We start from the raw sequence: 12469 nt of genomic DNA on the forward strand, positions 1-12469 counted from the left end.
CGCACTCCACGCAGTTAAGCCTGCTAGCACAAAAAATTTGGCATTGGGCAATTCACAACCAAATTCGCCTAATTGCACAGTTTATACCAGGGATACAAAATCAACTCGCAGACAATCTCTCTCGAGATCACCAACAGGTCCACGAATGGGAAATTCACCCCCAAATTCTGAACACTTATTTCAAACTCTGGGGAACACCTCAGATAGACTTGTTTGCGACAAGGGAGAACGCAAAATGCCAAAACTTCGCATCCAGGTACCCACACAAACAATCCCAAGGCAATGCCCTATGGATGAACTGGTCAGGGATATTTGCTTACGCTTTTCCTCCTCTCCCTCTCCTTCCTTACCTGGTAAACAAACTCAGTCAAAGCAAACTCAAACTCATATTGATAGCACCAACTTGGGCAAGGCAACCCTGGTACACAACGCTGCTAGACCTCTCAGTGGTACCCTGCACCAAATTGCCCAACAGGCCAGATCTGTTGACACAGCACAACCAAAAGATCAGACACCCAGATCCAGCATCGCTGAATCTAGCAATCTGGCTCCTGAAATCCTAGAATTCGGGCACTTACAACTTACCCAAGAATGTATGGAAGTCATAAAACAAGCAAGAAGGCCATCCACCAGGCACTGCTATGCAAGTAAATGGAAGAGGTTTGTTTGCTACTGCCATATTAATCAAATACAACCATTACACACAACTCCAGAACATGTAGTGGGTTACTTGCTTCACTTACAAAAATCTAACCTAGCTTTCTCTTCCATTAAGATTCACCTTGCAGCAATATCTGCATACCTGCAGACTACCTATTCAACTTCCCTATATAGAATACCAGTCATTAAAGCATTCATGGAGGGCCTTAGGAGAATTATACCACCAAGAACACTACCTGTTCCTTCATGGAACCTAAATGTTGTCCTAACTAGACTTATGGGTCCACCTTTTGAACCCATGCACTCCTGCGACATACAGTTCCTAACCTGGAAGGTGGCATTTCTCATCGCCATTACTTCCCTGAGAAGAGTAAGCGAGATTCAGGCGTTTACTATACAGGAACCTTTTATACAACTACACAAAAATAAAGTCGTCCTAAGGACCAATCCAAAATTTTTGCCAAAGGTTATTTCACCGTTCCATCTAAATCAAACAGTGGAACTTCCAGTGTTTTTTCCACAGCCAGATACCGTAGCTGAAAGGGCACTACATACATTAGATGTCAAAAGAGCATTAATGTATTACATTGACAGAACAAAGAACATCAGAAAGACTAAACAACTCTTTATTGCATTTCAAAAACCTCATGCAGGAAACCCAATTTCAAAACAAGGTATAGCCAGATGGATAGTTAAATGCATCCAAATCTGCTACCTTAAAGCTAAACGACAGCTGCCCATTACACCAAGGGCACACTCAACCAGAAAGAAAGGTGCTACCATGGCCTTTCTAGGAAACATCCCAATGCAAGAAATATGTAAGGCAGCCACATGGTCTACGCCTCACACATTCACCAAGCACTACTGTGTAGACGTGTTATCCGCACAACAAGCCACAGTAGGTCAAGCTGTATTAAGGACATTATTTCACACTACTTCCACTCCTACAGGCTGATCCACCGCTTTTGGGGAAATAACTGCTTACTAGTCTATTGCAGAACATGCGTATCTACAGCGACAGATGCCATCGAACTGAAAATGTCACTTACCCAGTGTACATCTGTTCGTGGCATCAGTCGCAGTAGATTCGCATGTGCCCACCCGCCTCCCCGGGAGCCTGTAGCAGTTTGGAAGTTACCTTCAATTATCTATATATGTATCATCTCAACCTTAAATAGGTGCATACTTAGTCACTCCATTGCATGGGTACTATTACTACAATTCAACTCCTACCTCACCCTCTGCGGGGAAAAACAATCGAAGATGGAGTCGACGCCCATGCGCAATGGAGACAAAAGGAGGAGTCACTCGGTCCCGTGACTCGAAAGACTTCTTCGAAGAAAAACAACTTGTAACACTCCGGCCCAACACCAGATGGCGAGCTATTGCAGAACATGCGAATCTACTGCGACTGATGCCACGAACAGATGTACACTGGGTAAGTGACATTTTCATTCCAAACATGTCCCCATGGTAACTGCAGGTGATTCCCCCTACTCTAGCAAGGCAACTACATGATGGCATTATACCCAAAATATGTTGTTAGACCTGGCATCCTTGATGTGGTTTCCCCTATGTTTTTTTTTTAATTATTAACCTTTTGATCTCCTGTTTGCTGACTTCATTTTCGCTGGATTTAGGATTTTTAGCACTTTACCACTACTGACCAGTACTAAAGTACACATGCTCTTTTCCAAAAAACATGGTAACATTGCATATAGGTCCCTAGTTAAGTGCGATACCTGTGCCCAGGGCCTTTAAATTAAATGCTACTAGTGTACCTGCAGCACTGATTGTGCCACCCACTTCAGTATCCCTTTATACATGTGTGTGCAGTTTTAATTGCCCTTTTGACATGACAAGTTAACCCACTTGCCTGGCCCAAACCTTCCTTTTTAGGTTGAGCGCATAAGCACTTTTTGACTTGTGGGTTTTTAACTTTACCCATCACTTTCACTTGTTCGTGGACTTGCCTTTCAAAAATCCCTTAATGTAATTGGTAAATTCTTTACTTTTGTCCCGCCTTGGGGCAGTTTTGTAGGAAAACCTTGCAGACTGACTCTGTTACAAGGATAATTGTACGATTGCTGATATGTTTTACTGTGAGCGGACTACTTTTTTCTTTTGTGTCTCTCCTTTGCGCTCATGGTGGCCCTTTTTGAAGTTTACCACCACTATATCTTCCTCGCAATTACCTTTCCTTGACCTAATGATTACTATTCATAATGGTAAATTATCCACCACCGTTTACCATAAACCCACTGACCGCAACTCCCTCTTACTTTACGAGAGTCACCACCCGAAGTCATTACGAGATAATTTACCCGTAGGCCAATTTTTACGGCTCAGACGGAATTGCAGCTCTTCCCATGAATTTGATTGTCAGGCACTCGCCCTTCAAGAAAAACTGTTGGCTCGCCACTATCCTTCCAGAATTGTGAATCAAGCACGGAAAAGAGCCAAAAACCACAACAGGGAGACTTTACTTATAAGCTTTGATAAAACACCTCAAACAAGGATAACGTGTGTCCACTTTCACTCCTTTATCTAACTCAATCAAAAACTGATCAATAAAAGATGGTCTATTCTTACTAGTGGAGGGTGTGACATTCCTAAACCTCTTTTTTCTTTTAAACGATCAGCTAATATCAAGGACATAGTGATCCGCACCCGACCACGTTTACAACCCAACATCCAGACTCAAAAGACATTATGGGACCTTCCCCCCGTTGTAGGCCATCATCCCTGTGGAAACTGCAAAGTCTGTTCCCTGACTAAACACCTATCAACTATTACTCTTGATCCGATAGGTATATGGTATCTTAAGAAACACACCAATTGTAACACAAGGAACTGTGTCTACATGATTACTTGCCCTTGTGGTTTACGTTACATCGGTATGACAGCGAGGCCGGTCAAGAATCGCATTAATGAACACCGAAGTAATATCCGGTGCCACAGAATTACTACCAAGCTCAGTACACATTTTTTGGCCGTAAAACACTCTCCTGATGACCTCTGGTGGGTGGTATTAGAGACGCCGAATGTCCGATCCAATGACCCAGGACATCTCTTTAAAGCTGAACAAAGATGGGTGTTTAAATTGAGTACCAACACTCAGGGTCTCAATGACGACATCCCTTGGACAAGCCTTGCATATTAATCTTTATCTCTTAATTGACTGAAATGTAAAACCTTTTTGTACTATCAAACTTTGTAAAAAAAATTAAGGATTTTTACAAAATTCTTGATACAGTTTGGAAAGGAAAATTTTCTTTTCTATATAATTTTTAAAAAAAAATGTTTTTCAATCATTCAAAAAAGCACTAATGTTATTTTTGATTCTTGACTGAATATATATGTATATATATTTGATTGACATGACTCCAGAGTCCTGTTGTGTAATAGTATGGACTTTGTTCCGTAAGTTTAGTATTTACACACACCTTGGTTCTTTTGTTGACTGTTGATACACGAGTTTCTATCTGTAACCTGTTTCTACTGACACGGCCACCTTCTTTAGTCCATTCTTTATCTATGTAACTCTGGTTCACGAGTGGTCTACCAGAATTCGACCCTACCAATATGGCCGACCTTCAGAGTCCTTCCTTTATTTTTGGTAATCGGTGAACGCGCCCGAGCACTTGGTATCGGGATGCGTTCCAACGTAACGTTTCCATGACCACGGCTACACTTCCGGGTCCATGTGGTTTTTATAACGCTCCGTGTACGCCTACCGCGTTGTCCTTGCGGTTTGGCGTTCACGGAGGGTAGGTCCTGAGTCTGGACCGACGATAAAACAAGTAAGTGCTACGCCCGCGCTTTTTTAAGGGCAGGCGACGGAATGGTTACCGATCCTTAGTTATTTGGTTCACATGAAAGGAATCTGTTGACCGTTAGCTTGTAATGGCACCCTAATTGCTCTATGACCTAGTTAGTCATTTTTTGAGTGTTTGGACCCCCGGGTTTTCGAAACAATCCTTACAATCTATGATTACTACCATATTACTTGATATGAGGTTCTATAACAGCAATCTTCTTTTAGATCATTTGGGCAACAGACATTCTTTTCACAATAGAAGGGGTTTTGACTTGTGTTTTACCAAAATAATGGTTGTTGTTAATTGATTATCTGACTGATTTTTCATTTGTGGATGTTTTTATGTTTACTACACTTAGTAAACGTCCAAGTCCTTAGAACGTACTTACCAAGGAGCCCGATCCTAACTTGGGGGCGGTAAGCTCATGTGCATTGTTGGTTCTTTTTCCATCACAATATATATTTTTATGGTACACCTGCTTGCATGTTGACACCTGTGACCACTGTCGGGTACATTGTGGTGTTATGTTCTATTATTTATTCCTTCTTCCAGGGCGACCTGACAACGACCTAGCTTGTTTACTGCAATGTAAATGACCGGCTGATACCTTTTCTAAACTTGTGCACTGTCATATGTTTCGGATTTAGGAGAAGAGCTGATCCACCTTTTTGTATTTCTTGGTCCTGACGAAGCGTCACTGGATCCTTTGGGACTGCATGACGCGAAACATGTTGACCTAGTTTAGGGGATGTCCAGAATGACATCCTCTTGAGTTTATTGTTTGTGAAAGTAATTGAGCATTGATACTCAACTGATGACTTTCCCTTGTTTTTAATCTTGGTTTCATCACTGGCTATTGATTAAATTATGAAATATGTAGTGATGAAGAACCAATTTTACTTCCATTTCTGTGTTCTCTCCTTTGTGCGTCTGTGCCTGAATGTAGACACGGTCGTTTAAGATAGCTGAGATTGACTAGTTACCATCTAGAACAATACGGCTTGCTGCTCCCCTGTTGGGGAGCCCGTCAGGCACTGCACTGCCAGCCTGGCGTGGAGTATGACCCGATGATGATGCGAGTCATCCATTGTGATGCTTGAGGGTCTTACTCCTGATCGTTCAGGTCTCCCTATTGCTCCTGACGTGGAACAGTGTACTTTTTGTGTTTGTATTTAAAAAGGTGAACATGGACTTTTTAGTTTTACATGTCCAGGAAGTGAAAAACTCTTAAATTCCTTTTCACTACTGCAAGACTTATCTCTCTGATAGTCTAACACTGGAATTTTCTTATTACATTTTATAAGTGTAATTTCTAAATGGGATTAGATGGGAGCCCCCCAAGTTTGGTGTCTCTGAAATTGCAATTTAAAATCCCAACTTGCAGTGAAGTCCGGTTTTAAATTCTAATTCTGAAAATGTCTCGTTTGGAAAGTTGGGTTTTTCTTACTGTAACTATTCTGTGCCTTCTGCCTGTCTTTAAATACATATCTGGGTTGGGTGACAGCTGGACTTTGTGCATTCCTTCTAGACAGCCACATATAAAGGAAGCTGAGGTGTGCCTGGTAGGCCATCTACATCCTGATGGGTCACCCTGGTCTGGGTGGGAGGGCGGAGCTGACACTTGCTCCTTAGTGGGCTGTGTCTGTACCCCACACAAAGAGCTGCATACCCCCATGTAGTGAGTCTGGAGCCAGAGCAGGAAGGACAGGGCCTTTGTGCACTTCAAAGGCACAACTGGGTATAAGTACTGGACCTCAAACACCACCACTTCAGTACACATCTAGATCTGAGGACATTCTGCCAGGAAGGAGGACTGCTGTGCTGCTGAAAGGACTGTCACTTTGCTGGACTCTTGCTCTGCTGTGTCTGCCTGCTGCCCTTCTTGCTTGGAAGGGAGAAGGACTGGACCTGCATTTCTACATCCCCAGAACCAAAGTGACATCAAAAGGCTTGCTGGCTTGCCTTATGTTCTGAAGTCTCGGGCATCAAAGACTTCACTTCAACCTGAAACAGCACCTGGACTTTGTCTGCAGCAAGTCTTGCCCCGCCAAGTGGCACCAAGCCAATCCTGTGTCCTTGGAGGTGGGTATAAAGTGCTGCAACTGTAATAACCGCACGACGCTGGCGTTGTGCCGGTCTGAAAGTGACACATTCCCCTCGCTGATTCGCCACTGAGGACAAAGGCATCGCCGACTGAAGCTTGATGACACATCGCCTACATCACAAAGGGTTCGTAGATGCAATGCTGTTTGAGGCATCGCATTGACTGCTGCGTGGCTCGATGATTACGCATCTCCGACTGTCCTGACCATAATTGACGCATTGCCTGCATCTGAAGGGATCAACGGTGATGCATTGCCTCCTTTGCTCTTCTCATTGAATCTTGGGTGTCAACACAACCCTCCATCCAAGGTACTTTTTTCAGTGGGATAAGGTTAGCTCCTGTATCCAACCTGGGCTCCATCGTGGTCAATCTAAACTTTCAGATTTGACCTGGACCAGCATGAGCAAATAGTCCTGGTTAGCACTTTGTAAGTACTATGGGCCATATTTATACTTTTTGACGCAAAACTGCACTAACGCAGTTTTGCGTTAAAAAAATTAGCGCCGGCTAACGCCATTCTGAAGCACCATGCGGGCGCCGTATTTATTCAATGATGTTAGCCGGCGTTAGCCGCCGGCGCTGCCTGGTGTGCGTTGAAAAAAACGACGTACACCAGGCAGCGCCGGCGTAGGGGGATATGGGGCTTGGGCGTGAAAAAATGGGGCAAGTCAGGCTGAGGCAAATTTTTCGCCTCAACCCGATTTGCATCATTTTTTTTCACTCCCAACCCCCATTGAAATGACTCCTTTTTTAGCAAAGACAGGAGTCATGCCCCCTTGCCCAATGGCCATGCCCAGGGGACTTCTGTCCCCTGGGCATGGTCATTGGGCATAGTGGCATGTAGGGGGGCACAAATCAGGCCCCCCTATGCCACAAAAAAAACAAAAAAAATTACTTACCAGAACTTACCTTAATGTCCCTGGGATGGGTCCCTCCAGCCTTGGGTGTCCTCCTGGGGTGGGCAAGGGTGACAGGGGGGGTCCCTGGGGGCATGGGAGGGCACCTCTGGGCTCCTTCCGAGCCCACAGGTCCCTTAACGCCTGCCTTTTCCAGGCGCTAAAAAACGGCGCAAAAGCGGCCGTACGTCATTTTTTTTGACCCGCCCACTCCCGGGCGTGAATTTTGCCTGGGAGTGTAAATACGGCACACATGCCTCGGAGTCAATTTATTAGACGGGAACGCCTACCTTGCATATAATTAACGCAAAGTAGGTGTCCACGCTAAAAAATTACGCAAACTCCATGGACTTTGGCGCTAGACGCGTATAAATATGGAGTTAGTTTTGCGTCGAAATTGCGTAAAAAAAAACGACGCAATTCCGGTGCAAACGGAGTATAAATATGCCCCTATGAGCCTCATTTATACTTTTTGCCGCAAAACTGCGCAAACGCAGTTTTGAGGCAAAAAGTAAAGCGATGGCTTGCGCCATTCCACAGCGCCAGCTGGGCGCCATATTAAAGGAATGGTGCAAGCCGTGCAGAACTTGGGCTAGCATCTTCAAAAAAGATGCTAATGGGGTGGGGGTGGCGTAGGGAAGGAAGTGGTTGTGCGTCAAAAAATGACGCTAGCCTGGTTAGAGGCAAAAAATTGCCTCTAACCAGACTAGTGCCATTTCCTGGTGCACAACCCCTTCCTGTCTTAAGAAAGATAGGAGTCATCACCACCACCCCAAAGGCCAGCACAGGGGACAAGTGTCCCCTGGGCATGGCCATTGCACCCTGTGCCAAGTTAGGGCCCCCCGATGGCACTTAATAAAAAAAAAAAGTTTTAAAAAAAATTCTTACCTGAGATGGGTTTCCCCATCCTCCGGTGTCTCTCTGGTGTGGGTGTTTCTGGGGATTGGGGAGGGCACCTGTGGACCAATTCCATGGAAATGGGTTCACAGGTCTCCTAACGCCTGGTCTGACCCAGGCGTTAAATAATGGTACACAGAAAGCTTTACACGATTATTTAGCCCCTCCCACCCGTGCGTCAGGTTAGCATGGGGATAAGTAAGGGGCTATGGCGATAGCACAATTCTTTTTTTTTTTTTTTTTTAGATGGGAACGCCTACCTTGCATCTCATTGATGCAAGGTAGGTGCATGCATCCAAAAAATGGTGCAAAGTCCTATATTTTGACGTTAGACGTGTCTAATGTCAAAACATAAATATGGAGTTAGGTTTGTGCCAAATTTGTGTGAAAAAAAGACGCAAATTCAGCGCAAACAGTATAAATATGTCCCTATATTTGCAGATATTCTTTAAAAATTATATCTCTACTTCTACTTATTGGATTATTGTTTTGGTCTTGTTTTGTTAAGTAAATTAAGCTCAAGACCCAATTTCTAAGATCAGTGATCAGCTGTGAGGTTATTTCTTCTGTTTATGCAGTGCCGTACAGTAATTTGGTGTACACTACTCCTCCATACTTAAGACCAATTTGAGTCAATTCTCCCTGATTGGCATTTTTGCTTTCTTCTAAAGTCATGTCTCTGACAGAAGGTTCTACATCTGCAAAAATGGATCCTGAGCAGTTGAAGATGGAGAGTTACTCTGTGGACCAGCTCCAGGACTTCGGAGTCAGATGACGACGACACTGCTGCTGGGACTGGACATAGAAGCCAAGCAGTTCTGCAGTGCCCTCTGACTGGAGGGTCCACATACCCAAGGGTCTAATGTTTGATTCTGTGGTGGGAGACAACATAGATGGTTTGAGGTCTACAGAATTGCTTTATAGATGCACTAGGTCTCAGAGGAGGACTGGGGAGCTAGTCTGTGGAGACATATCCATGATGAGTGGAGGGACACACTACTGGCCCTGGGGAGGGTGTTAGGGTGAGATAACCCCCCCCCCCCCAAGAAGGATGCCCTAACAAGGAAACTTTGTGCCAGAGAAGTACAGACAGAAGTTCAGGAACTCTCAGAAGCTATCCTAAGAGACCTCGGTGAACGTTGTGGGTTCCTTTTGTAAGGCACGGGAAGGCTGGCCGAAAGGCAGTGAGGTAAAGGATTACCAGGGGCTGTAAAATTTGGTTTGTCAAAGAGGACATGTTCAGGATTTGTTTTCCAGATCTGCAGCAACACCTTGTTGACCGTAAGCTCTCTGACCCCAGGGAGCTTGCTAAAGAGGGGAACTGCTGGGTCAGCACCAGAGTATCTGACTTACACTGACTAGGATTGTGGTCCCTACTTGAGCAGTGTATATACCTCTGCCAACTAGAGACACCATTTCTAAAAGATGTCTACGTTCATATCCCCATCCATTTTGCTACTGGTGGTACCTCCATATCATGATAAGTGGCTACCACCATCAATTCAAAGTCCTGGGGTTTTCAGTAGGTGCCCAGCAGCGGTAGCTGGGCAACTTTAGGAGAGGGGGCATCCATGTCTTCTGATGATTCAAGAGCAGAGGGAAGCATCATTGCCTAGCCCACCCCACCATTTTCCAACTCCATAGCTTTGGCCTTACAAAAATGTCACCAAGCACCACCTCCAGCCCTTCGTAGGGGCAGTGCTGACTTAAGTCACAAGCAAAGCCTATGCCAGTCTGCACAGGATGTTGGCATTCAAGCAGCTGTCACCCTTTTCAGCCAAATTTTTAACATCCATTCAGAACTTTTATGTGCCTCTTATGCTTGATGGCCTCTTGTATCGCCGTAGTAACCCACGCCCAGCTACATATGCGTCCGCTAACGGAATGTCTTTAAGCAGAGGGTCACTGGGAATGACCTAAAGGCAGATTTCAGTAAAGTAGCGCTGCCCCCAGTGCTGCGTCACTTTCCTTGAATCCCTTAGCGCCCCCCACCGCCACCATGTATGCAACTTATTTAAAATACAGCACACCATGACGCAGGGTAGGAGGCGATTGTGTCATTGTTGTTGACGCTATTGATGGAGCAGTGGTGTGCCCCTTTTAACGCCTGTTCTGAGCAGGCGTTAAAAATAATGAAAAAATGGCACAAATAAATCTTTTAGATTTCTTTGTGACATTTTTTCACCCCCCATCCAAATGGGGAATGCCCATCTTCCATACATCATGCCTGGGGCGAGGGGTTACTGACTGGAGCAGTGATTCTGGCCTTGTTGGCCTTCTTTAGTATAAAAATAAAAAAAACATGATGCTAAGAAGGGGCGAGGCCCTCTTAATTCTGGGTCTCAGTATTGGTAAAGGCCAGCACCCATCACTCTCCACGGTGGCGGAACAGCAACAATCTGTTGCAGGACAGCCTTTTCCTAGACACCATCCTTCAAGTCACCATCACCACGGATGCCTCACTAGCCTCCTGGGAGCGTATCTCAGCCACATGACTACATGGAATGTGAGGTCCTCATGACCCTCTTAAGCTCATGGTACAGGAAGTTATCTGTTACTTGTTCATTCTTTAGAAATCAGGCTGTGTACCCATTTACATATGGCTCCATTTAGCAGCTATATTTAATGCAAAACATGTTGGCCCAAAAAGCAAGCTGCCTTTGATGGGCAAATAGCCACCACACTGGAGAGGCTGCCCCTGTGTTCAGGTGGATGGGCTGGCTGTGGGAACAAAGAAGGGTAAACTAGGTGTCATACTGTTTTTTTCCATGGGTGTGTAGCCCACAGGTAGCCACTCCTTTGGGTGGGCTACCAAAGTCCCCACACAGAGAGGGGTTCATACATCTCGAGAGGGGGCAGAATACTGCACTGTGGTATAGCTAGAAGCCACATGTAGCTGGAAGCCATCGTAAGGCAGGAGGGAATCATAATCGCCAATTGGATAAAAGTGACTCACAAACCTATCTTGAGATTCAGCAAAATAGCATCGTACATCCCAAAATGCTTTTTTCTGTGTGCAAACGGCCCGATTCTGTAAATCGGGCTGTTTGCACACAGAAAAAAAGCTTAGTACATCTGGCTCCAAATCTCCAGAATTCTTTTGCTCACTATGGAGTCTAAAAATCCATAATATATTTTATAATAAATTGGTGTGGAATTTTCTCTGTGTTGTGTGGCTTTCTTATTCTGTTTGGTGCATCTAAATGCTTTACACTAGTTTCTTTAAGCCCTGCAGCTCGAAGCCACATCTACCCAGGGTTTACAAATGACTGTGACTGAACCCAAGGTAGTTTTGTGAGTATATAGCACTGTAATGTCACACAACCACACCACATAATACACCACAATCATCACACTGGTGCCTAGCGGTGGGATCCAGAACGTCTGTTTAGCTATTTCAGATAATTAATAAGTTGATAACCACTAAAATTCCACCAAGTCGACACTGAAGAAAAGGTTTTTGCCAAGTTCGGAGTATCCAAGGCAGTGTTTTCCAAGAGTATACTGACATTTAGTGAAGTTCATAAAAGTTTAGTAAAAAGTTTTTGCTGAGTCTCCTAAGGATGGAAAACAACTTGGCTACCACTCTTACACTAAAGATCAACAAACAGAGTGTGCTGTACAGGGGCAGAAAGATCAGCTTGGATGTTACTGCTAAAAAGAAGGAGAAGAAAGTGGGGAGTCCAGCCAGTAGACTTCCTTGGAATGCCGAATTTATAAAATGTTTGTGGGAACTCAAAACCGGAAGGTCTGGACCCTAAGCCTCCCAATAAGTAATATTGCTAGATCAATTGGAGGTGAGTTTCCACTTCAAAAATTACTAGTAATCAGCATAATGCTTCCGTAGTTATTTATTGAAAAAAGAAAGAAGTAATCAGTTCCAATAGTTCTTTAGTCCAGTAAATATGTGACAGTCTGGAAGCTGAAGTTCAAATCAAAAGATCCACAAAATAACAGTCCAATCTGCTAATAGCACGGTTTGGAACAGATAGCAACATTCAGTAGAGGAACAGCCAACACGTGTTTTGCCCCTTAAGCGGGTAGGCGGGGGCTTTCTCAAGGCCCGTCCAGGACAAAATGAGAGATCTTCT

This window comes from Pleurodeles waltl, chromosome 1_1 (genome assembly GCF_031143425.1).
Source record: "Pleurodeles waltl isolate 20211129_DDA chromosome 1_1, aPleWal1.hap1.20221129, whole genome shotgun sequence".
NCBI classification, from domain to species: Eukaryota; Metazoa; Chordata; class Amphibia; order Caudata; family Salamandridae; genus Pleurodeles; species Pleurodeles waltl.